Genomic DNA, 27,048 nt, shown 5'->3' on the forward strand with positions numbered 1-27,048 from the left:
TAAATCTTTAAAAAAAAAAAAAAAGGCAGAGAGATGGAAAGAGAGAGAGAGAGACTCCCATGTGTGGAAGGGACCCAAGTATTTGAGCCACCACCTGCTGCCTCCCAGGGTGCACTTGCAGAGATGCCACATTGGAAGTGGCGTAATGGCTTTGAACCAGACACTCCAGTGTGGGATGCAGGTGTCCCAAGAGGCATCCTAACTGCTCTGCCAATCCCGGCTCCTGAAAGTGGTTCTTCGGTGTGGACCGAGGTGCTAAGGGCAAGGTACCCAGCACAGGCTGTGCCTGGCAAGGGCGCTGATGCCCCTGCTAAAGGCGGGCGCTCACCCCAGCACCTCACGTTACTCCTGGGGTGTGGCATGCTCCAGGTACTCACTCAGCAGCATTGCTTGTGTACCTACTATGTGCTGGGCACTGTGCTAGCTGCTGGACACAGAGCCTGGAGGAGGCAGACCTCAATCTCAGCCCTCCCAGAGCTGACATTAACAAGGCAATCAGAGTAGGGCAACTGGTGCCAAGGGGTGGAGAAAAGCCAAGTAGGGCAGAGGCTTGGGGGAGACGGGAGGCTGCAGTCCGGCTTAAGACGATCCTGGAAGGTCTCTGGACATGACCTTGGGGTGAGGACGTGGAGGTGAGGAAGCGCCAGTGGCTGGTAGGAATTAGAGCTGGGGCTGGAATCTACATGTGACCCTGAAGCCAGATTTCAACAATCTCTCCCTCCTTTCTCTTCCCCCATTCCTCCCTTCCTCCTCCCTTCCCTCCCTCCCTCCCTCCCTCCCTCCCTCCCTTCGCTTTATTTTATTTGAAAGGCAGATTGAAGGCAGGGTGGTGGGGGCGGGGTAGGTCTTCCATCTGTTGGTTTACTTCTTAAATGTTCTCAACAGCTGGGGCTGGACCAGGTCAAAGAGAAGAGCCAGGGACCCATCCAGGTCTCCCACGTGGGTGGCAGGGGTCCAAGCACTTGGGCCATTATCCTCTGCTTTCCCAGGCACTTTACCACGGAGTTGAATGGCACTTAACTGGCATTCCAACACGGGGTGCTGGTGTTGCAACAGCAGCTTAACCTGCTGCGCCACAATGCCGGCCCCAGCAGACTCTTTCAAGAAGCAGTGCTGCTGTCCCCGGAGGAGGGCGTGTGTGCGTGAGCCGCTGCACACCCCCATGCGTGTGTCATCTGTGCGTGGTTGATATTCCCCCGGGCCTATCCTAAGGTCCCAGGTTCCCTCCTGAGGCCTTCCAGGGCCTGCCTGAGGCCTCATGTTGTTGGTTCTCCTGGAAACTTGGCAAGTCTGTGGTCACCTCGCCCAGAGCCCTGCATTCCAATGGCTTATTTGTGTGCCTTGGAGCCCTGCCAGGGCTGGGCCTGGGACAGGTTGCCGTGGCAACCTCCCCCACTCCTTCCAGATAACTTCTCAAGGATGTTGCTCCTGGGCCAGAAATAGTTTCAGTCAGCGCTGGCTGCAGGAGGGGAACTTGGCAAGGTGAACTGACTTAGGAATCCGTCTGGCTCTAGCAGGCTTTGAATCCCCACAAACTGAGTGGGGGCGGGGGCTTCTGGGGATTGAGCCCCAACCTCCCCCACCTGCCCCCAGCTTTTGGATCGGAATGGCTTAGTGTGGATCCTGGGAGAGCTTCCTTCCATTGTCACATTCCCTTTGCTGCAGTCAGAGCTTGCCTTTGAGAGCCTGCTAAAGCGGAACATTTTCTAGAAGTTCAAGTTCATTGAGGTACACCTACTAAAGAAGGTTCCCATTTTCAGTGTACAGTTTGATGAGTTTCTACCAAGTGTGCACACGGGTGATGATCACTGCTATCAGGATAGGTAACTTCTCCATAACCTCCAAGTGCGAGTGTCCTGTGGCTTTGCAGGTACCCCTCCTACCCGGCTCCTAGCCCCAGGCACCCTGTGATCTGCATCTGTCCCACAGAACAGCTGTGCCTTTTCTAGAAGTTCCCATGTACTAGGAATCCCCAGGACATGCGCACTTGTGGTGGGCATCTTTTACTCAACCTAGTGCCTTTGAGATTCATCTGTGTGGCTGCTGTCTGTGCTCTTTGGATCCGTTGTCTGGGGTTGTGGTAGTTACATGGGCTAACAGGCAGTTAGGTCAGGCCCCTGTTGGAATGAGAGAAGGAGGGGGGGCCTTTAAAAATGAACAAGATGCGTGCTTCTCCACAAAAGCTGCCTTTAGCAAGGTTGAAGTGCCGATCCCAGCCTTCTGAGTTTCTAGTTTTGTCGTGAGAATAGAGAAGTTACCCACCCCACCCTTCGGAGGGCTTTTTTATTTGATCAGGAGCAGGCTAGACAGGGTTTTGTCCCCGCCCTTGATTGATTGGTCCCCAAATAGTGCTTAAAAGACTCCACTTCCACCAGTTTCCAGGGTCTTCCTCTCTTGGAGCCCCCTCCTGACTGCTGGGGCAGGAGGTTTCTGATGTCAGTAAATCTTGCTTTGCTCACTGCCTTGTCGGTGTGGAAATTCTTCCACGTGACCAGAACCAAGGTTGTTGTTGGTTTCCCTGTAGCAGGGTGATCCATTTTCATGTTGATGGGTGTTTGGATTGTTTCCAGTTTTTGATGATTACAAATGCTAAATAAAAATACAGAAGCCATGGGGCTGTCAGAAGGCCATGGAAGCCCTGGGGTTCTCGTCTTCACGCAAGAAAGAATTCAGGCGTGAGACAGAGAGTGGAGTGATGAGGCTTTATTAGGAATAGGGCATCCATCGGAATGGAAGGGACAGAGAGAGGGAGAGCGCCCAGTCGCTAGGACTGGGGGAGAGCGAGGTTACATGGTTGAATGAAGGGAGTAACCTGGGCAGGGGGCGGCTCAGCAGAGAGCAGAGAGCTGAGCACACAGTCTGTTTGGACTCCCTAGGTTTTTTTGTTGTTGTTGTTTTGTTTTTTGTTTTTCTGACAGGCAGAGTGGATAGTGAGAGAGAGAGAGACAGAGAGAAAGGTCTTCCTTTTTGCCGTTGGTTCACCCTCCAATGGCCGCTGCGGCCGGCGCATCGCGCTGATCCGAAGGCAGGAGCCAGGTGCTTCTCCTGGTCTCCCATGCAGGTGCAGGGCCCAAGCCCTTGGGCCATCCTCCACTGCACTCCCTGGCCACAGCAGATAGCTGGCCTGGAAGAGGGGCAACCAGGACAGAATCCGGCGCCCCGACCGGGATGAGAACCCGGTGTGCCGGCGCCGCAAGGCAGAGGATTAGCCTGTTAAGCCACGGCGCCGGCCCTCCCTAGGTTTTTAAGGGCGTCTTTGCCCTTCTACCCCTCTTCTCCAAGACAAAGGAGGGAGAGTCCTGGCAGAAGGGTTTGTTGGGTGAAAATTAGCAAATTCCTCCCCAGATTTGCTGGCTCTGGGCAGAGCAGAGGGGCTTCCCTTAGGGCGTCTGTGAAGGTTTTATTGCCCCAGGTTATCAGGTCAGGTAACCCATTTGGTCCTGAGGAGAGAGAATTCTCCTGGGAGCTGCGAAGGGCTGGGACCACCTGGGAGGTTTTCAGGGTCTGAGCAGGACGGAAGTACAAGATGCTGGGCTCCTGGAGCTTCTGCTGCAGGTGCTGGTCTTCAGGCCTGTCTCCCTCACACACACACAGGCTCGATTTCTGACTTCCTACCTAACAGGGCCAGCACTGTGATGTGGTCTCGGTTAAGCAGAGCTTGCAGTTCTGCAGGCTCCTCTGCAGATCCAGCTTCCTGCTGGTGCACCTGGGAAGGCAGCAGAAGATGACCCCAGAGCTTGGAGGCCTGCCACTCACGTGGGGGATCCGATGGAGTTCCTGGCTTCAGCCTGGCCTGACTCTGGCTGTTGGGAACTGAGCCAGCAGATGGAAGAGCTGTGTCTGTGTCTGTGTCCCTGCTTCCTTTTCTCTCTGTCATTATGCCTCTCAAAAAAAATAAATATTTTTAAAAAAGTAGTCACTCCTGCTGAAGATCACATCACCACGCTGAAACCTCCTGGGCAATCAGATTCCAGAGATAACAGCCACATCTTCCAGGCAGGCCCCTGTCAATGGGTGCGAGGATGAGGTTCCTTCTGCTTAATCTTTACACAAAGGGCAACCTGATATTAGCCAATCAGCTACCTTCTGCTGCTCTGTCTCCCTGTCCCCACTTTATGAAGAAGGTGACTTGGAAGTGACTAATCTACTTCTTTTGTTCTTTCTTTCTGCTTTCTTTCTTTCTTCTTTTTCTTTTTTTTCTTTTTAAGACTTTATTTAAGAGGTAAAGTTACAGAGGGGCAGAGAGAGAGGGAGAGAGAGGTCTTCCATCCGCTGGTTCACTCCCAAAATGGCCGCAAAGGCTACAGCTGAGCTGATCTGGAGCCAAGGAGCCAGGAGCTTCTTCTGGTCCCTGTTTCTGCTTTCTTTAGCTCCTTTCTGTCTATAAAACCAAGTTCCTCTGCCCAACCTACTGGAATATTTATTCTTCACTACATAAATATTGCCCAGTTCTAGAATAGTAAATAAAGTCGGTTAAGACCTTTAAACTATGAAATGCAGGCCGGCGCCGTGGCTCACTAGGCTAATTCTCTGCCTTGCGGTGCTGGCACATTGGGTTCTAGTCCCTGTCGGGGCACTGGATTCTGTCCCGGTTGCCCCTCTTCCAGGCCAGCTCTCTGCTGTGGCCCGGGAAGGCAGTGGAGGATGGCCCAAGTGCTTGGGCCCTGCACCCCATGGGAGACCAGGAGAAGCACCTGGCTCCTGGCTTCAGATCAGCACGGTGCGCCAGCCGTGGCGGCCATTGGAGGGTGAATCAATGGCAAAAGGAAGACCTTTCTCTCTGTCTGTCTCACTGTCCACTCTGCCTGTCACAAAAAAACAAAAACAAAAACAAAAACTTATGAAATACATGAAATCTGTTCTCTTTGTGTCAATAAAAATTAGAAAGAAAAAAATCTGTGGCCTACCCTATGGCAAAGTGGGTTAAAGCTCCGGCCCACAGCACCAGCATCCCATATGGTGCCAGTTTGAGTCCTAGCTGCTCTACTTCTGATCCAGCTCCCTGTTGGTGCACCTGGGAAAGCAGTGGAAGATGTCCCAAGTGCTTGGGCCCCTGCACCCCACGTGGGAGACCAGGAGGAAGCACCTGGCTCCTGGCTTCAGATCAGCTCAGCGCTGTCCATTGCGGCCATTTGGGGAGTGAACCAACTGAAGGAAGACCTTTCTCTCTGTCTCGCTCTCACTGTCTATAACTCTATCTATCAAATAAATATAAAAAATAAAATAAAAAAGTTAATTGAAAATAGATCACAATAAAAATTAAGAGTAGGAATAGGAGAGGGAAGAGGAAGAAGGGTGGGAGTGCAGGTGGGAGGGGGTGGGTAGGGTGGGAAGAATCACTATGTTCCCAAAATTGTGCTTATGAAATACATGAAGTTTGTATACCTTAAATAAAAGGTGTCTGGGAAAAAATACATTTTTAAAAAAACACATGCAATTTGATAGTTTCTTATAAAATTTAAGATATACTTACCATATCATCCAACTATTCTATTGCTGTTATTACCCAAAACATGAAAATAGATGTTCACATAGAGATTTATACATAAATGTGTATAGCAATAATACAAAAATGAGGATCTTGACAATTTAAAGATTTTCTTTGTTTAATTTTATTTATTTGAAAAGCAGAGTGAGAGAGAGAGGGAGAGAGAGAGAGAGAGAGAGAGAGAGAGAGAGAGAAAGATCTTCCATCTGTGGATTTACTCCCCAAATGGCTGCAACTGCCGGAGCCAGGAGCCTCTTCTGGTTCTCCCACGTGGGGTGCAGGGGCCTAAGCACTTGGGCCATCCTCCACTACCCTCCCGGGCCACAGAGAGCTGGACCCGGAGAGGAGCAACTGGGAATAGAACCTGGCGCCCATATGGGATGCCGGCGCTGCAGGCGGAGGATTAACCAAGTGAGCCACGGCACCAGTCCCCCCTTCAATTAACTTTATACAGATAGGATTAACTCTATACTAAGTAAAGAGCTCAACAAATAGTATTAAAAACTGTTCCTGTAGAGATAAGAGTTGTTCAAAGTCATTGCATCTCAAAGTGTCAATTTCACTTCTATAGATTATGTTTTAAGTGCTCTAATAGTTACCACTGATCAGGGAGAATATATGGCATTTGTTCTTTTGGGACTGACTTATTTCACTAAGGATAGTGTTTTCCAGTTGCATCCATTTTGTTGCAAACAACAGGATTTCATTTTTTTCCACCACTGTGTGGTATTCCATGGTGTATGTATCCCATAATTTCTTTTTTTTTTTTAAAAGATTTTATTTATTTATTTGAGAGATGGAGTTATAGACAGTGAAAGGGAGAGACAGAGAAAGGTCCTCAGTCTACTGGTTCACTCCCCAACAGCTGGAGCTGCGCCAATCTGAAGCCAGGAGCCACGGTGCAGGAGCCCAAGAACCCGGGCCATCCTCCACTGCTTTCCCAGACCACAGCAGAGAGCTGGACTGGAAGAGGAACAGCCAGAACCAGAACCGGCTCCCATAAGGGATGCTGGTGCTGCAGGCGGAGGATTAACCCACTGCGCCACAGTGCCGGCCCCCCATAATTTCTTTATCCGGTTTTCAGTTGATGGACATTTTGGTTGATTCTATATCTTAGCTGTTGTGATTTGGGCTGCATGTGCTTATTTTTGTATATTTGAAAGGGAGAGAGAGAGGGAGACAGAGCTCTTCCATCTGTTAGTTCACTCTCTAAATGCCAGGTCTGGGCCAGGTTGAAGCCAGGAGCCCAGAATTCAATCTGGGTCTCTCACATAGGTGGCAGGGACCCAAGCACTTGATCATCACCTGCCGCCTCCCCGGTCTGCACGGTCAGAAGCTGGAATGTGGAGCAGAGCTGAGACTTGAACCTAGGTGCTCTGTTACAGGTTGTGGGCATCCCAGGCAGCAGCTTCACCTCTGCCCCAACGCCTGCCCCGGAAAGCTTTTCTTGTATCTGCCTCTTGTCTCTGGCCTTCAGCCCAAGCTGATCCTTATGTCAGCGTGCCACCCTTCACTGGACACATCTCACTGACCTCCTCACAAATACTCGGTGAGGTTGGTCCTGTGCAGTCAGGTTTTGAGACCAAATTATTTTATTTTATTTTTTAGATTCATTTTATTTTATTTTTAAAGATTTATTTATTTATTTGAAAGCATTACAGAGAGAGAGGAGAGACAGAGAGAGAAATCTTCCACCCACTGGTTCATTATCCAGATGGCCACAATGGCCAGCACAGAGGCCAGGTTGAAGCCAGGAGCCAGGAGCTTCTTCCAGGTTTCCCATTAGGTTAGCAGGGAGCTGGATTGGAAGTGGAGCAGCTGAACTGGCTCCCATATGGGATGCTAGCATTGCAGGTGGCAGCTTTACCTGCAATACCACATGCCAGTCTCTATTTAATTTTTTTAAGGATTCATTCATTTTTTTTTGGAAAGGCAGAGTGACAAAAAGGGTGAGTGACACACACACACACACACACAGAGAAATCTTCCATCTGCTGGTTCACTCCCCAAATGCCCTCAATAGTTGGAGCTGGGCCACGCTGACGCCAGGAACTCTGTCTGGGCCTCCCCCAAGAGTGTCAGGGACCCACATACTTGAGCCATCAGTGCTGTTTCCCAGGATGTGTGTTAGTAGGAAGCTGGAATTAGAATAGAGCTGGAACTCAAATCCAATCACTTTTTTTTTAAAAAAAGTATTTATTTGTTTATTTGAGAGTCAGAGTTACACAGAGAGAGGGATACACAGAGAGATAGTCCATCCACTGGTTCATTCCCCAAGTGGCCGAAATGGCCAGGGCTGGGCTGATCCAAAGCCAGGAGCCAGGAGCTTGTTCCTGGTCTCCCATACACTTGGGCCATCTTCCACTGCTTTCACAGGCCATCAGCAGGGAAGCAGGGAGCTGGATCTGAAGGGAACAGCCAGGACTTGAACCAGTGCCCATATGGGCTGCTGCCACAGCATGGACCCCAAACCCTGTCACTTCGATATGGGATGCAGGTGTCTCAATACATTGTCTTAAATCAATAGGCCAAACACCTGCTCTATAACCATCTTTGAAAACAGGAGACTTGTGCTATATATAAACAATTCTGTTATTTCTTTCTGTAGTGGGGACAAACTTTACCACTACCCTCTTAGGCTCTGTGACTGGGCCTGGAAATGAGCTTGACATAGGGCAACTCAATAGGAGAATGGCCCACAGATTTCTATAGGGACGGAAGAGCCCCTTGGAAACCGAAGATCCAAAGGGGCCGTTAGAACCTACTCTGCCCATGTTGTGAGTTGGACCAAGAGAAGGAAGGTGTGAGAATGTGAGGAGACCCAGGGCTTCTGCAGGCAGGTGCTCAGGGAGGAGAGGCTGGAAGGATGGGGGTATCGAATGGGGCTGGTGGGCAGATCTCTCCTGGCCTCAGCTCCCTCCTACTGCAGGCACCCGAGGGCAGCTGTGCCCCAGGACTTGCTCTGTTTTTGGGAGGGGGTAAGGGACCAGAGTGCCCCTCTCGCCTTGGCTATTTTTAGGCGCTTTTTAAAAATTATTTATTTATTTATTTTTGACAGGTAGAGTTAGACAGTGAGAGAGAGAGAGAGACAGAGAGAAAGGTCTTCCTTTTCCATTGATTCACCCCCCAAATGCCCGCTACGGTCGGCGCGCTGCACCAATCCGAAGCCAGGAGCCAGGTGCTTCCTCCTAGTCTCCCATGTGGGTGCAGGGCCCAAGCACTTGGGCCATCCTCCACTGCCTTCCCGGGCCACAGCAGAGAGTTGGACTGGAAGAGGAGCAACCGGGACTAGAACCCGGGGTGCCGGAGCCGCAGGCGGAAGATTAGCCAAGTGAGCCGCGGCGCCTGCCAAAGAAAACTTTATTTATTTATTTGAGAGGCATAATTACAGACAGAGAGAGGGAGAGGCAGAGAAAGGTCTTCCATCCACTGGTTCACTCCCCAAATGGCCACAATGGCCAGAGCCAGGAGCCAGGAGCCAGGAGCTTCTTTGGTCCCTGCCAGTAGCCCTTTCAGACTTAGGGACTTGTGACAATAACTGTTTCATTTGCTCAGGATTCTGTGGGCAGCTGTTTGAGGAGGGCTGGGCTTCCTTCCACTGGTCTTGGCTTGGACTCATTTGTACAGCTAGAGTCAGCAGGGGGCTGCTGGGACCCAGCTGCTGTGGGCCTCAGTAGGGTGAGGTTTTGCTCCTCCTGTCCTGTCACACTGCACCAGCCAGGATGGCCAGTTTCTCTAATACCCAATGACAATTTCAACCTCAAGGATTACGATTTTTCCAAGGTTTTTTTCCTCTACCAAATCAGAGCCGAATTTGGTGCATTGAATGTATTTTTAAAGATTTATGTATTTGTTTATTTTTAAAGATTATTTATTTGAGAGGCTGAGTTGCAGACAGAGAGAGGGAAAGACAGAGAGAGAGGTCTTCCATCCACTGATTCACTCCCCAAATGGCCACAACAGCCAAAGCTGGGCCGATCTGTAGCCAGGAGCCAGGAGCGTCTTCTGGGTCTCCCACACGGGTGCAAGGGCCCAGGCACTTGGACCATCTTTTGCTGCTTTCCCAGGAAAAGCAGAGAAAGCTGGATCAGAACAGAGTAGCTGGGATGTGAACGGGCACGCTGAGACGGGATATTGGCATCACAAGCAGTGGCGGCTTAACCTGTTGCACCACAGCGCTGGCCTGAGAGGCAGCGGCTTTGGCCCTTTAATCAAATGACAAGCCAAGTGGGGCAAAGATGAGACCAATCGATCAGTTTATGGCGATGCACACAAAAGCAGAATAAGCAAAACCAAATGAAAGGAATACATGAAAGATGAGACGGATGAAAGAGAATGATTTGAGCCCAGAGTGCTATTAACAAACCAAGCACCAAGCATCCGCAGAGGACATTTTCTAAACGGTCCAGGAAAACGCGGCCCTTCAAGGTGACACTGGGCGGTTCCTGATTGCCATCAGCCATCAGCGATGACGGTCAAGGGCCCTTCACCCCAGCAGAGCCTCTGCAGCCAGTGCCTGCCCGAAGTTCTCGCAGGGCAGGGAGTCACAGCCAGATGGATCTCAAGTGGCAGTCTGAGGACTATAGCGTTTACTGCCCTGGAACGTGTCTTGTGTTAGCCACCAGATGTCCAGTTTGGGGAAAAAAAAATCCAGAACCAAACGATCTCATTTGCACCTGGACACACAGTTGCCACTGTGCTTTATCAACCAGCCAGAACGAAGCAGTGAGTCCTCTGCTATCAGCCATTTGGCTCCGTTTCAGCTTGTGTTACAAGAAAAAGCTCGCAATGGAGTGAGTGCTGTAAAGGCACCTTCGTGTTAGTCTTCATTAAAATACCAGTTTACTTAGATTCACAAAATGGTAACACAACAAAACATACATTTGCTTATTTGAAAGGCAGAGTGACAGAGAGAGGAGAGAGAGGAGAGAGAGAGGAGAGAGAGAGAGAGAAAGAGAGAGAGAGAGAGAGAGAGAGAGAGAGAGAGAATCTTCCACCCACTTCCATTCATTCCCAAATGGCTGCAACAGCCATGTCTGGGCCAGGCTGAAGCAGGAGCCAGGGATTCCAACCAGGTCTCCCGTGTGGATGTCAGGGGCCCATGAACTTGGGCTATCATGTGCTGCTGTTCCAGGGGAATTAGCAGGACGCTGGATTGGAATTACAGTAGCTGGGGCTCAAACCCATACTCTGATTATGGGATGCCAGTGTCACAAGCAATGACTTAACCCTCTGTGTCACCAACCAGCCCGCACAGTGTGTTCTGCCTCTGCCATAAACTTCAAAGGCTTATTTGAAACTCGGAAGCTAAGAGTGCACTCTTTGTTCTGCTGTATCCTCCAGTACTTCCTACAGGGCTGTGCTGTAAATGTTCTCGCCGCCTCTCCGATGGGGGGAGGAGTCAGGAGGAAAGCCGCATTGGATAGCAGAGTAGGACAGCATTCTGTGGCTTGGTTAGAACGGTTGGTTTACCCAGGGCGAGGAGCACCAGGGGAAAGGAGGGGAACTCTGCCCTGACTTGGGTTTTGCAAAAATTTACCCTGGCAGGTTTGATGGGGGATGGCACTACGGAAGATTAACTTCAGGAGCCATTGTGTTCTAGGGAGAGAGGCACAATGAGGAGGAAGGAATTTACTACTCTGGCCCTTGCACAGGGTGTGGCTGTAACTGGGATGCCTTGGTGCTGGCTCACAGGGGCACTGGGGGAGGAGAATCTCAGGGTGCAAAAGCTGAGGGAGTCGTAGCATCAGCAACCCAAGCAATGGAGAAGGCTGGGTCCTCTGTCTGCCGGCTGCAGCGGGTGAGCCCCAGAGTCTGATATGCAAGTGGTGACGGGATGGTGATGTCATTGGCAGCTGATGGGCAAGAATGGAGTTGTTAGCAGGTGGGCAAGTAGCAAGGGCAAGGTCAGAAGCCCAAGGGTGAGCGTCTGGGGTGATGGTAGTGAGAACGGCAAGAACACTTGGCACCTAACACCTCCGATCACGTGCCCGCCCTGAGAGACTTGACCAACCTAGCGCAGCTTCTAGCAGCCAAAGATGGCGTCCCCAGGGCTCCCTCTAGATTCCTGTCTGGAGAGGCTCAGGGCTGTCAGATGGATTTGTTCCAGCCAGTGTCAAACACGGGCCCCCAGCCTCCCGCTCTCAGAGCATTTACAACAAAAGGGCTCACAGCTGAGACTCTTTCTCTGTGCCTTCAACGTGTGTGTATTTCCTGCGTCTTGCAAGGACCTTGAAGTGGGCTCATCAGAAGGGTGAGCACTGGGGTCTCTGTCTCGCAGCCTCTGTGGGAGGGCACGGTCCTAACTGTGATTGCTGCCGGCTCGGCTCAGGCCTGGTGCAGGCCTGGTGCAGGCCTGGTGGTGTTTCCACGCGGGCAGTGTTTTCATGGTAGTCCCTGCTGCCCCTCTGCCTGCACAAACTGAAGTGGAGCGCTGTTCTCCCCTACAGGCAGCAGTTATGGCATCAATCTGTTCTCACCACGCTCACTAGCCTTTCACTTCCTTTATCTTTCTTGCTTGGGAGTTGGCAGGGACTACGGGAAACTGAAGCTGGAGGAGGGGCGAGTTAGAGGAGCGCCGGGCTCCAGTCAGGCGGTGAGAGCAGCCCTGGGCGGTGACCGATGGGGCCAGGGAAGAGTGGCCTGGGCATGTTTGAGGGACATTAGACACCGCAAGCTGGGCCCATGCCAGGGGGCGGAGGGAGGGCTTTTGTTCACTAAGGGTGCAGCCTGGAGGGGGCTGATGTGGGCACAGAGCATGGGAGATAGCCCCAGCTGCCGCCCCTGAAGAGATACAAATGGGGCCAGGAATGCCGGAAAGGAGGCAGCTGGCGTCCTGCCGTGTTGCACATCAGCTGTTGAGGCCACAGTCTTCCTGTTGATCACAACTGATGTGTGCACACGAAGGAGAGACCCAACTCCCTAGGTACTGCTGTCGCAATTCTCAGAGGTCACTGTTTATCCATGAACTTCATTTTGGGGTCTGTCCGTTGTGGTCATGGTCACTGACTTCTGGAATGTCCTAAGGATTATTTTTTCATTTTGCAGAAGAAGAGGAAAATTCCTTTTGAAGAGAAAAAAAATAGTGAAAAGAAAATTCTAGAAAGTGAAAAATGACTTGGAAGTCTCTCTCTGCCCTTGAGAAATAAGTGGGCCCCTCTGATGCCCTCACACTTTGGGGCAATTGAGGAAGCACAGCCCACAGCTGTGGGAGTCTTGTGGGAGGGGGAGAGTGGGACATGGGACCCAAGGCTGAGAACCCAGGACGCAGAGCCTCCCCTTCTGCCCCTTTGGTGACCAAGAGCAATGATTTCACACCTGTGGTCATCAGTGTTCTCACGTGGCTTCATGTTTGCTGCCTTGAGGTCGGTTATGTTTCCTTCTATGACTTTGCGTTCAGGCAAAGATTTGTCATTCCATTTTGTTCCAGATAAGTGGAACACATATGGGCGCACACACTGAGGGAAGTGGGGTACCCCAAAAGCACATAGTACTAGGGTGACACAAAGGTTTCTGCTCTGTGTGTTCAGCCACCCTTCAATCCTTCTTCAGAAGCAAACTTTGGGGTTGGCGTTGTGATGTAGCAGTGGCGTTCCATATGAGCACCAGCTTCAGTCCTAGCCGCCCTGCTTCCGCTCCAGCTCCCCGCTAACGAGCCTGGAAAAGCAGTGGAAGATGGCCCAAGTGCTTGGGCCCCTGCCATGCTTGTTGAAGACCAGGATGGAGTTCCTGGCTCCCGGGTTTGTTCGGGGACAGCTTTGGCTATTTGGGGGAGTGAATCAGTGGATGGAAGATTCTCTCTCTCTCTCTCTACCGCCTTTCTCCCCGCCCCCCCATCACTCTGCCTTTCAAATAAATAAGCCTTTTTAAAAAATAAACTTGGTTGGTTAAATTTAAAAACACATTTAGGATTGAGTGGGAGAAGCAAGACACAAAGATGCATTCTGTGTGATTCCTTTGCTGTGAAGTTCGAGAACGGATAGAAACAACCAGTACCTACGGGGGATTGGTTCCAGGACCCCCGAGGAGACCAAGGTCTACAGATGCTCAGGTTCCTTATGTAAAATGGCATAGCATTTTCCCATAACCTACGCAACCCTCCTGTGTACTTTAAATCCTCTCTGGGTTCCCTATAATACTGAGTACAACATAAAGACTATGTAAATAGTTGCTATTCTAAATTGTTTAGTGAATACAACAAGCAAAAGTCTGCACATGTTCAATTCAGATTCACTTTCCCCCCCAAATAGCTTCAATTTGTAGTTGATTGAATTCACAGATGGGGCATCTGCGGATCTGGAGTGCTAACTGCATCCATGGTTGTAAAAACCCGAACAGGAGTCACCCCTGAACTTAATCATGAGGAAAGAGTCCCAGATCTTGCTTGGGAGATCAATTTTGCTGTTATATATATTTGTCAAAGCTCACTAGACTACACACTTCAAATCTGTATATATATATATATATATACATTTTGGACAGGCAGAGTGGACAGTGAGAGAGAGAGAGAGACAGAGAGAAAGGTCTTCCTTTACCATTGGTTCACCCTCCAATGGCTGCTACGGCCGGCGCACTGTGGCCGGCACACCGCGCTGATCTGAAGCCAGGAGCCAGGTGCTTCTCCTGGTCTCCCAGGCGGGTGCAGGGCCCAAGCACTTGGGCCATCCTCCACTGCACTCCCTGGCCACAGCAGAGAGCTGGCCTGGAAGAGGGGCAACCGGGACAGAATCTAGCACCCCGACCGGGACTAGAACCTGGGGTGCCGGCGCTGCAGGCGGAGAATTAGCCAAGTGAGCCACGGCGCCAGCCCAAATCTGTGTATTTTTTTTCTACACACACATTATACTTCAACAATATTTTATTTTGTTTTAAATATTTATTTATTTATTTATTTGAAAGTCAGAGCTACAGAGACAGAGAGACAGACAGACATCTTCCATCCACTGGTTCACTCCCCAGATGGGTGCAACAGCCAGGGCTGGGCCAGATGGAAGCCAGGAGCCAGGAGCTTCATCCAGGTCTCCCACATGGGTGCAAGGGCCCCTGCACTTGGGCCATCTTCCACTGCTTTTCCAAGGCCATTAGCAGGGAGCTGATCAGAAGTGGAGCAGCCAGGACACAAACTGGCGCTCATATGGGAAGCCAGCATTGCAGGTGGCAGCTTTACCTGCTGTGCCACAATGCTAGCCCCAATAATTTTATTTACATATTTATGTTTTATTTTCTTTGAAAAGAAGAGAGAGAGAGAGAGAGAGAGAGATCTTCCAGCCGTAATTTAAAAGAAGCAGTGAGCCCTCTCATTTTAGATCATGAAGTAGCCGAGACTGCTGGCTCCTTTCCTTAGAATCGACCTTGGAGGAACCATAGCAGCTGCAGGGAAGCACAGATTCTAGAAGTGATGGAAAATAAAAGCGAGCCAATCTGTCTGGTCTCTGCCCCACTCCCCTGGGGAAGAGGGTGCCTGGATCCTGAAACTGGGGCTGCTGCTGACATTGGAGCAGTGCTGGGCTGCTGGGGGTCCGAAGGAGATGGGTTTTGTTTTTGTTTGGCTTTGTGTAGGCGTGCGGATGTCTGCCTGTCTGGCTAGGGCCTGTTTGCTTTGGTTTGGTTCTGCCTTGCCGTTTGCTTGACAGATCTGAGGCCAGACCTTTGCCTTGCCCTGGGCCTGGTGGCTGTGGGGTGCCACTGGCCACACAGAAGCTCCACGTGGGTTAAGCAAGCAGTGTCACTTAGAGCTCTTGCCCCTCCCCCATCTGCAGGGCCGTGGACCAATTCAGGGAGGCTCTGCCCCCTCCAGGGTCTCTCTTCTCTGGAACGGGGATGGAAGCTCAGGCGGTGGGGCTGCTCGCAGGCTTGGTTGGCCACACCTTCCTGGGCTTGCCTTCGGGCAGGGGCCTGTGGCCCTTCCTTCTCCTTAAACCCGTGAAGGTTGACCTGAATTTGGGCATGCTCGATGCTACCCCTTCTCCACCGCCTTCTCCCAAAGCAGCTGGTACAGGTCTGATCCCGATTATCCAGCCACAGATTGAATTTTTCTCCCTGTAAACAGTCTCACTTTCTCGTCCTCCTCCCTCCCCCTCTCCCCCTCCTCATCCTCCTCGCGTCTCCCTTGCAGCTTTTTTTGGCTTGGATAAGCACAGTGCTTTTCCTGCACTGCTTATTTTTTGTCTTTTGAGACTCTTCCCACTGTGACAGTCCGCTCCATCTGCACCTGCGGCATTTTATTCCTCATTTTCTCACCACTTTCAAAATAAATACCATCTCTATGTTTGTTCCTTTTATAATTGTGCGCCTCTTACAAGCACGGTCAGGATTCTCTGCAGCTTTATGCTTATGGGCCAAGATGGGGTTGGTAATATGTGAGCAACTGCGTGGGCACCGCATAGCCACGCACCTAGGGGAACGAGCTCTCTGCAGGTCACCATGACCATTCGCTGTAGCTAATGCCATCTGTTGGTGGAGGGAGGAGTTGTTTTTTTTTCCTGGCCTTTTATATATATATATATATATATCTTGATCTGCAGGCATTGAAATTTGAGGAAAATTGTTTCCTAAACATATTAATCTGTGGCTTTTAAAAAATCAATCTTCTTGGCTGGCACCGCGGCTCACAAGGCTAATCCTCTACCTGCGGCGCCGGCACACCTGGTTCTAGTCCCGGTCGGGGTGCCGGATTCTGTCCCGGTTGCTCCTCTTCCAGTCCAGCTCTCTGCTGTGGCCCGGGAGTGCAGTGGAGGATGGCCCAAGTGCTTGGGCCCTGCACCCGCATGGGAGACCAGGAGGAAGCACCTGGCTCCTGGCTTCGGATTGGCACAGCGTGCTGGCTGTAGCGGCCATTTGGGGGGGGGGGGGTGAGCCAACGGAAAGGAAGACCTTTCTCTCTGTCTCTCTCTCACTGTCTAACTGCCTGTCAAAAAATCAATCTTCTTTTAAACATTTTTTTTTTAAATTTATTTGAAAGGCAGAGTTACAGAGGAACAGGGGAAGAGACAGAGAGAGAGAGAGACAGAGAGGTCTTCCATCCACTGTTCACTCCCCTAATGGCTGCAACAGCTGGCTGTGAAGCCAGAAGGCAGGAGCTTCTTCCAGGTCTCCCATGTGGGTGCAGGAGCCCCAGGACTTAGGCCATCCTCTGCTGCTTTCCTAGGTGCGTTAGCAGGGAGCTGGATAGGAAGTGGAGCAGACGGGACTTGAATCAGCACCCATATGGGATGCTGGTGATGCAGGCAAGGCTTAACCCGCCATGCCACAACACTGGTCCCTATTCTGTGGCTTTTAAAAGTAATTCATTATAGGGGCTGGTGTTGTGGCACAGCAGGTTAAGCCACTGCTTGTGATGCCAACATCTCATATCAAAGTGCTGGTTTGAGGTCTGGATGCTCCACTTCCAATCCAGTGGAAGACAGTCCAAGTACTTGGGCTCCTTCTGCCCACGTGGAACACCAGATGGAGTTCCTGGCTCCTGGCTTTGTACTGGACCAGTGCTGGCCATTGCAGCCATTTGAGGGGTGAGCCAGCCAACTGGGGAGTGAGCCAGCAGATGGAAGACCTCTCTCTCTCCTCTCCTGCTCCTGCTCTCACTCTTGCTCTCTCTCTGTCTGCCTCTCCTTCTCTCTCTGTAACTCTGCTTTTCAAATAAGACTGAAGCCAGGAGCCAGAAGCTTCAGCCGGGTCTCCTATATGAGGGGCAGGGGCCCCAGTACCTGGACCATCTGCCCCTGGTTTTCTCAAGTGCATTAGCAGGGAGCTGGATTGGAAGTGGAGCAGCTGGGACATGAATTGGCGCACATATGGGATGCTGGCATCAGTGATCATGGTTTAACACACTAAGCCACAATGCAAGCCCCTACAGATAATCTTCTAAGTTACATATCCTTAGTTTTAAATGTAAATCTCTTTGATTTCCAGTGGAGTTGACCATGCCAATAAACAGATTTCTGCCTCATGATTTTTTCCAAGACTATTACACGACACAATTTATGCGGGCAATCCCTAATGTTGGACAATGGTCTTGCTTCTGAAGTGGTGACACCAAACGCTTGTCCTATCTCCTGAAGTTCATGTGAGTGTGGCTTCAGTGCAGCAGGTGGCAGAAGCAAGGGCATCACCAGACTCTAGCTGAGGTAGGAGTTCTGTCTGCAGGCTGGGTACTGTACCATTCGTGTAACCACCAACCACTTCTGGTTGTAGAACATCCCTGTCCGGGGCTGGTGCTGTGGCACAGCTGGTAAAGCCACTGCCTTTGATGCTGGCATCCCATGTGGGTGCCAGTTTGAGTCCTGGCTGCTCCACTTCCCATCCAGCTCTCTGCTACTGTGCCTGGGCAAGCAGCAGAGGATGGCCCAAGTGCTTAGGGCCCTGCACCCACGTAGGAGCCCTGGAGGAAGCTCAGGGCTCCTGGCTTCGGTCTGGTCCAGCCCTGGCCATTGCAGCTATTTGGGGAGTGAACCAGCCAATGGGTGCTCTTTCTCTCTTTGTGTGTGTGTGTGTGTGTGTGTCTCCCTCTCTCTCTCTCTGTAACTCTGCCTCTAAAAAAAAAAAGAAAAGAAAAAAAGCAAGGGGGCAGAGCTGTGGCGGTGTAGTAGGCTCTAGGCTATGCCTCTGCCTGTGGCACCGGCATCCCATATAGGTGCCAGTTCGTGTCCCAGCTGCTTCTATTCTGACCCAGTTATCTGCTAATGGCAGATAAAGCAATAGAGGATGGCCCAAGTGTTTGGGCCCCTGTATCCACGTGGGAGACCCGGAAGAAGCTCCTGGTTCCTGGCTTCGGATCTGGGGAGTGAACCAGTGGATGGAAGACCTCTCTCTCTCTTTCTCTCTCCCTCTGCCTTATACATAATAAATAAATCTTTTTTTTTTTTTTTTGACAGAGTTAGGCAGAGAGACAGGACTTCCTTCCATTGTTTCACCCCCCAAATGGCAGCTACGGCCGGCGCGCTGCACCAATCCGAAGCCGGGAGCCAGGTGCTTCCTCCTGGTCTCCCATGCGGGTGCAGGGCCCAAGCACTTGGGCCATCCTCCACTGCACTCCCAGGCCACAGCAGAGAGCTTGCCTGGAAGAGAGGCAACCGGGACAGAATCCGGTGCCCCGACCGGGACTAGAACCTGGTGTGCCAGTGCCGCAGGCAGAGGATTAGCTAAATGAGCCGTGGCACCGGCCCAGAAATAAATCTTAAAAAAAATATATACTTGACAGCAGCTCGAGTTTTGCTTATAATTGGTTCTAATGTGTTTATGTTGATTTATGAAGATGCATATTTGCGAGGTTTAAGCACATACTTCTCTTTGATCAGTCAGCAGATAATTGGAGATGATTTGACTTCTCAGAATCCTTCCCAAGGAAGGTGCTGGCCTCTCTTCCTTCTCCTTTCTTTCTTATCTCCCTCCCTCTCCCCTTCCCTCCCTCCTTCCCTCCTGTTTCCCTTCGTGGGATAGCATGCATGTTACAAAGTCCGTAACCTGCACTAACTGCACACATACATCTTAAGAGCGGCCGTTCTGCTCAGTGAGGATGCTCTGAGGTTTCTAAAGAGAATGCAAGGGAGGTTGGGCTGTGGGGCCCGGGGCTGAAACCAGCTGCGGGTCTGAGAGTCGGTATCTCGGACATCAGTGCAGCTCCTTGGGAAACTGGCCTGGTGGCTTGGCGTTTTCAGGAGGAGGACGTCACAGGAGACCTAAGTAGCCACAAGACAGCACAGGCTGCGGTCGAAAGAGACAAAGCAGTGTGTTCAGAGGTTGCTAGGTTTCGCCATCAGGGTGAAGGCCTCGCAGCCTGGAGCCCACGCTTAGCGCGCCTGTGGTGATGGTGCCACTTCGCAGTCTGTTACAACCAAGTCAAGGCTCCGACCTGGTGACTGTGCAGGGCCACCCTGCTTTGCACCTGCAGCTGGCGCGCCCAAGGCCCAAATCTACAAGCCAGCATTACGTATCGGTTTCAACAGACACCTGAGTCAGCCACCAGCTTTTGGCCATTGAAGAAAGATGTCCTCGGTCCAGGTACGGCTCGTCCACCTCGCTGAGCGTGCAGACAGCTCTCCGGGGCGGCTGCTGCTGCCGCGAGCGTGTCAGGGCCCGGCTGCCCCGTGGCGCATTCACCGTCATCGGTCACGAGCTGGCATTGTGGACAAGCAATGGCTAGTGCAGATAAAGCTGCTGTGGACATCCTTCTCCAGGTTTGTCTTCTTTTGTGTTGGCAGTCTTTTCTCTAGGGTATATCCTTAAGATAGGAATGACTGGGCGAGGAGGTGGGCGTTTATTTAGCTTTAGAAAATCTGCCACACAGGCTCCCAAGGAGTTGTAGAATTTCGGGCTGCTTTCAGCACGTTCCAGTTGCTTCTGGGCCTGTGAACACTTCTCATTGTCAGCCTTTCTATTTAGGCTTCCTGAGGAGTAGATGGTGGTATTTCCTTGTGGTTTTCATTTTTTTAAAAAAAGATTTATTTTTACTTCTTTGAAATGCAGAGTGACAGACATGGAGAGACAGAGATCTTCCCTCCCTAAATGGCCATGACAGTTTGGCTGGGCCAGGCTGAAGTCAGGAGCCAGGATCCCCATGTGGGTGCAGGGCCTGAGCACTTGGGCCATCTTCCGCTGCTTTCCCAGGTGCATTAGTAGGGAGCTGGATTAGAAGTGGAGCAATTGGGACTTGAACCAGTGCTGTGAGATGTGCTACAGCCTACCCCACTGCCTTCATTTGTATTGCAAAGCTGTTTGATTCTGTGAGTCACTTTACCCACACTTTTATTTTTTTGTCTGCAAAGCCCTGTATCTTGTGCAGCAGAATATGCCAGTTGTTTAAAATGGTTTCTGAGATGATGGAACAACTTCTACCAATTTGCTTCCTCCTGATCTTAGCATCAGTCCTCTCACGGCCTTGAGAAAGTCTGCTGTGTGTGTATGTGCTGGGGGTGGGGGGGTTTATCCTGGTAAGTTTCTGTTTCAGAGAAGAGCTTTCTAGAATGATCTTGGCATATGGCGTCATGCCAGGTGAGTCCATTTGTGATAGATAGCTCAGCTCAGGTATCTTCAGTTTTAGGTAAGGACTTTATTTTTTTTTTTCTTTTTGACAGGCAGAGTGGATAGTGAGAGAGAGAGAGACAGAGAGAAAGGTTTTTCTTTTTGCCGTTGGTTCACCCTCCAATGGCCGCTGCGGCTGGCACATCTCACTGATCCGAATCCAGGAGCCAGGTGCTTCTCCTGGTCTCCCATGCGGGTGCAGGGCCCAAGGACTTGGGACATCCTCCACTGCCTTCCCGGGCCATAGCAGAGAGCCGGCCTGGAAGAGGGGCAACCGGGATAGAATCCAGTGCCCCAACCGGGACTAGAACCCGGTGTGCTGGTGCTGCAAGGTGGAGGATTAGCCTGTTAAGCCATGGCGCCAGCCTAGGTAAGGACTTTCTAACCCAGGTCTCACAGAGGGTCAGTATAGAGACTGTTTGCATCTGACTGGGAAGAGAGCATGAAAAATGCGAGCAGTGCTGTCTCCTAAACACACCTGTGGGTCAGAGAAGCTGGAAGAAGTGAATTTTGCTGGCCCTGAAAGTTATTGGCAGTGCAGTAGCAGCCCTGGGGCCACCCTGGATGGAACCATTGTTAGATCAGCAGTGAATCTCATGGCTCTAAAGAGTCAAGTTCAGAGGCCGGTGTTGTGGCCTAGTGGGTTATGCCACTGCCTGCAGTGACAGCATCTCAAGTGGGCACCAGTTCAAGTCCCGGCTGTTCCACTTCTGATCCAGCTCCCTGCTAATGTGCCTGAGAAAGCAGTGGAGGATGGCCCGAGTTCTTGGGCCCCTGCACCCACGTGGGAGATCCAGAAGAATCTCCTGGCTCCTGGCTTCCAGATGGTCCAGTCCCAGATGTTGAGGCCATTTAGGGAGTGAATCAGCAGATCTCTCTGTCTCCTACTCTCTCTCTTTCTCTCTTTCTCTCTGTAACTCTGCCTTTCACATAAATAAAATGAATATATATATATATTTTATAGTCAAGTTCAGAAGCTTGCATTTATTTTTATTTTATTTTTTAAAGATTTATTTTATTTATTTGAAAGACAGAATTACAGAGAGAGAGGTAGAGACAGAGAGAGAGGTCTTCCATCTGCTGGTTCACTCCCCAGATGGCTGCAATGGCCAGAGCTATGCTGATCCAAAGTCAGGAGCCAAGAGCTTCTTTTGGGTCTCCCACATGGATGCAGGAGCCCAAGGACTTGGGCCATCTTATACTGCTTTCCTAGGCCGTAGCAGAGAGCTGGATTGGAAGAGGAGCAGCTGGGACTAGAACTGGTGCCCAAATGGGATTCCGGCACCTCAGGCCGGGGCTTTAACCTGCTGCACCACAGTGCCGGCCCCTGGGAGCTTGCATTTAGAAGAGTATTTTGAATTTTTTTCTTAATGAAAAATCTCTGTCATTGACCCTGAAATAGGTTCAGACACAAGAACCTTTAAATTTGTCCTCAAGGGTGCCACCATCACACACACAGAACAGGGACTCTATCCTTGGAACGAATTTTCCACCTGTCAGTGGACATGCTGTAAGGGAGGTAGTTTATTTTATTGGTTTATTTATGTATATTTGAGAGGCAGAAAGAGAGAGAGGAGAGAGGAGAGAGGAGAGAGAGAGAGAGAGAGAGAGAGAGAGAGAGAAAGGAAAAGGTGAGAGAGGAAGGAGAGAGAAGAAGAGAGATACAGATATAACTCCCATCTGCTGGGTTAGTCCCTCAGATGCCTGTAACACCTGGGGTTAGGCAGGGGTAGAAGCTGGGAGCCAAGAACTTAATCCAGGTCTCCCGTGGGGGTGGCAGGGACTTAACCACTTGAGCCATCACCTGCTGCTTCCTACGGTCTGCATTAGCAGAAGCTGGATTGAGCTGAGCCGGGACCGGAACCCAGGTTCTCCCATCCCACACGGGACACAGCATCTTAACTCCTGGGACAAATGCCCACCTCTATTTTAAACCAGTATCTTGGGCAATCTAGGTGAGTCTGGCCTCCAGGGACAGTGGGAAGGCTGTTCCATGTGAACTGGGCCAGGGACTTGGCCAGGGAGTCAGGGGAGCATCCCGGAGCACTGGGAGCACCCAGGGAGATTGCACATCCCCCCTTGCGTGTCCCAGGAGCGTCGGGGGCTGAGAACTGTGCGCTCCTTGCAAGCCCCTCCCATCTCACTCTTCCCAGCACTCACAGCCTCACAACTGTCACTGTGTCTGAGACCATAGATCAACCCCATTGTGTCCTCTATCCCAGTGACTCAGTCACCTCCGGAGACCAGGGCAGGCCCCAGGCTCCAGGCTCCAAAGCTCTCTGCACAGCAAGACACTCCCAGGTGCTCACTGTTCATTGCCTGCCTCTCAGTGTCAGAATTCCAGCTGCAGTTTGACTCACGGCTGCTGTCTCCCCCTTCCTTGTGTTATTTTTCCCCTTACAACAAGCTGTGTTTCCCATAGCTGTTCATGAACCGTTTCTCTCCACTAAATCTAAGCGCTCTGGGCCCAGAGATTTTGGTCTCTTTGTCAACTCCCAATTCCTCTGCCAGCTAGAACAAGGGCTGGCACAGAGTAGGTGCCCAAGAAATACTTGTTGAATGAACTGGGCTGATTTCCAGAGAGGTAAGAGGCTGCCGCAAGGGAAGAGGTGACCTTTGGTCCCCACTGGGCAGAGAGGGGCGTTGTGAGGGGCGTTGTGGGGACCGCAAATTTTCAGATTTCCAGAGTGTCAGCTGCATAACTGTTTCCACTTTTTTTTTTTAAAAGATTTATTTGTTTATTTGAAAGGCAGATATACAGAGAGGAGAGAGAGAGATTTTCCATCTGCTGGTTTACTCCCTACATAGCAGCAGCGGCCTTGGGGCTGGACCAGGCAGAAGCCAGGAGCCAGGAACTTCTTCTGAGTCTCCCATGTAGGTGCAGGGACCCAAGCACTTGGGCCATCTCCTGCTGCTTTCCCAGGCCATAGCAGGAACCTGGATCAAAAGTGGAGCAGCCGAGACTCGAACTGGTATCCATTTAGGATACCAGCACTGCAGGCGGAGGCTTAACCTTCTATGCCACAGCGCTGGCCCCTCCCACTTCCTTAAGTTACGGCTCAGAGACCACCTTCTCCATACGGCCCACCATGGTCACACTATTTAAAACCCTAATGTACTGCCATATTCCTGATCCTCTTCTCACACTCCATTTCCCAGATGGACCTTATCATCCTCCAACATAGTTCACTTATTTATCTTGTGCAGTTACAAGTTAAGTTCAGCTCTTTGTATCTGCAGGTTCCACATGTGTGGATCAAAAATATTTGCAGAGGCAGGCACCGTGGCCTAGCGAGCAAAGCTGCTACCTATGATGCCAGCAGTCCTGGCTGCTCCACTTCCAATCTAGCTCCCTGCTCCAGCCTGTGGAAGATGGCGCAAGTTCTTGGGCCCCTGCACCCAAGTGGGAGACCATATGAAGCTCCAGGGTCCTGGCTTTAGCCTGGCCTAGCCCTGGCCGTTGTGGTCATTTGGGGAGAGAACCAGCTGGATGGAAGATCTCTCTGTGTGTCTCTGCCTCTCTCTATATAACTATGACTTTCAAAAATAAATAAATCTTAAGAAAATTTTTTGAAAAAAATTTGTCTGCACTGAACATGTTTTTTCTCCTTGTCATTATTATATAAAACATAGTACAGCTACTAATCACACAGCATTTACATCCTATGAGATGGTAGAAGCAACACAGATGTGCTTTGAAGTATGCCAGTGTATCGGCCAGCTTTGCATTACTTTAACTAAAGTCTCCGAGGGGAGTTACTTGGGAGAGAGAGTGTTCGTTGCAGCATAGAGATTAGAGGTTCACGCTTCAACATCAGGCAACCTTTAGGCATCAGGTGAGGCTAGAGGATGCTGGAGCCAGGAGGAAGAGAGAGACAGATAGGATGCTCTGCTTACACAACCAACCCTTTCCTCCAGCGGCCTGAAGACAGCCCACAAGGCCCACCTCCCAGATGCCATAATTAGATCAAGACTCACCCTTAATCCATCAGCATGAATCCATGACCTGACCTTGACCATTAACCAAAGACTTTGGGGCTTAGATGTCTGCCTGAGTCTGGGGAGTCAAACTTGGTTGAAACCCTAGCAATGGGAGGATGTGCGTAGGTTACATGCAGATGCTATGCCATTTGACAAGAAGGGACGAAGCATCCATGGATTCGGATGCCTCTGGGGGATCCTGGAACCAATCCCCCGCGGATGCCGGGGGATGACTCTTGTCTTTTAGCTCCAACCCACTCTCCTATATTCTTTGCTGGGGCTAAGACCCTAAACTGAATTTCTGGTTTACCAGCTGCCTGGCTGCTCCACTCTGCCAGTGGGTGGTGCGAGAGGGGAGCTGCAAGGGTGGAGGAGTGCATTAGTCAGAGCTCCCCAGGGGGACAGAAGCAATCAAATACGTAGGCATCTCCCGAGAGAGAGATGTATTGTTAAGGAGCTGGCACATGCCGTTGTGTGGGCTGGCAAGTTCGCAGTCTGCAGAGCAGGCTGTGGGCCGGGGACCCTGGGAAGAGCAGATGTTGCAGCCTGAATCCCAAGGCAGTCTGGGGGCAGAATTGCCCTCTGCCTTGCAGGAAGTGGATCCTTTCCTCTTCAGGCTTTCAACTGATCACACGTGGCCCACCCGTGTCATAAAGAGTAACTGGCTTCACCCAACGTCTACAGATTTAAATGCCAGTCTCATCTAAGACAGTGCCTTCACAGTGACAGCTAGGAGGCGTTCGACCAAATCCCTGGTACCGCGGTCTCGCCAAGTGAACACGTAGAATTCACCACCGCAAGCAGGGAGAAGGGACTTGCTGCTTCCTGGTTGCTCCTGTTCTCCCCAGCAGTGGCAGAGGTCAACTTGCATCTAACTTCCTCTGGCAGAGCTCACATGCACGCAGTCATCACTTGCAGCAGCAACTCCCTTGCTCCTTCCAGAGAGACCAGCACCAGCCAGCAGAGCCTGCTCCTCAGTCTGAGATTAGCTCCGTGGGGCGCCTTCCTCTCAGCGTCTAAGTTGTATAATTCCTAGTCTCCCCGCTGTTTCCTTGGCCCTACTGGAGGTAGCTGCTTTTGGCAGTTGCTCCCTCCACGATACCTTAACCTTCTCTTTTTTCTCTTCCCTATGAACAACTTTAAGTCTAGTTAGTAATTCTTTACGGTACATTCTCTGAGTTGCAGTCTCCCATGTGGTTTCTGTCTGCAGGTACAATTCTATGTGTTGTCTACGATCTGTTCCCCCCCATCCCCACCCCCACCCCCACCTCCCACAGTGTCACCTCCATAAGGACAGGGGTTATGTCCCTTTTGTTACTGATTGACTCCAATAACCTAATCCGGTGCCTGGCACTTTGTAAGTGTGCAGTGAACACTCGTGGGATGGCTGAGTGTCTTTTTTTTTTTTTGACCTCCTGGTCTCCCATGCGGGTGCAGGGGCCCAAGGACTTGGGCCATCCTCCACTGCACTCCCGGGCCATAGCAGAGAGCTGGCCTGGAAGAGGGGCAACTGGGACAGAATCCGGCGCCCTGACCGAGACTAGAACCTGGTGTGCCGGCACCGCTAGGCGAAGGATTAGCCTGTTGAGCCACGGCGTCGGCCCAGCTGAGTGTCTTGATGGACGAATGGTTGGTTGCTGGCTTATGAGTCATTTGGATTATTTGTTTGAGTTTTCTTTTTAGGTTTTTGTTAGTTTTGGGTTCTATAAATGAGATTTAGGAGCTGGCACTGTGGAGTAGTGGGTTAAGCCACTGGCTGAGCACTGATATCCCACTTGGGCACCGGTTCGAGTCTCAGGTGCTCCATTTCTGATCCAGCTCTCTACTAATGAACCTGGGAAAGCAGCAGAAGATGGCCCAAGTGCTTGGGGCCCTGCACCCATGTGGGAAACCTGGATGGAGTTCCAGGCTCCTGGCTTTGACTTGGCTCAGTCCCGGCCATGGCAGTCATTTGGGAAGTGAACCAGCAGATAGGAAATTCTCTCTCTCTCTCTCTCTCTGTATCTTTGCTTTTCAGATAAATAAATAAATAAAATTAATTAATCAATCTATCTTTATAAAAAAGAAAGGGAATGATCTCTGTAGTAAGAAGGGGTAAGACCACACGTGGTCCAGGACAGGGGTGACAGGCAAAGGTCAGGGGGGACAGGCCAAGAAGAGACCATGCACTGATTTCTCCATTTGATCAGAGAATAAGCGAGTGAATTAGGAGCCAAAGATGTCTTGAAGAGTTACTTGGACATTTACTAAAATGATTTACTCATTAGTTTTTTTGTTTTGTTTTGTTTTTTAGTTCACTCCCTACCATTTAGAAAGAGCCTGGAAACAAAGCCTTGGAAACACACACAGACCTCGGTTCACTGAATCAGAGTAAAAGTTGAGTTTATTTTGGCACAAAAAGCTTTTGAAATCCATGTGTGGTCTTTTCACAATCGGCACTTTCCACTTTTCTGAAGACCGCTCACTTATGACAATTCATCATCTCCAATCTTTATACCTTTTGTTTCTTGATTTTGCTTTATTGGCTTGTTGCATTGGCTAGGCACTCTCAGTCCACTGTGGAG

The 27,048-nt window shown here is 50.8% G+C and overlaps 1 long non-coding RNA gene across 1 annotated transcript; it reads left to right on the plus strand.

Moving 5' to 3' along the window:
* Positions 1–557: 557 nt before the first annotated feature.
* Positions 558–27,048, plus strand: LOC133759521 (uncharacterized). The gene is made up of 3 exons (XR_009865900.1): positions 558–632; positions 19,429–19,659; positions 26,778–27,048. It is a non-coding gene; the product is annotated as an uncharacterized LOC133759521 (long non-coding RNA).

Source organism: Lepus europaeus, chromosome 5 (genome assembly GCF_033115175.1).
Source record: "Lepus europaeus isolate LE1 chromosome 5, mLepTim1.pri, whole genome shotgun sequence".
Lineage (NCBI taxonomy): Eukaryota > Metazoa > Chordata > Mammalia > Lagomorpha > Leporidae > Lepus > Lepus europaeus.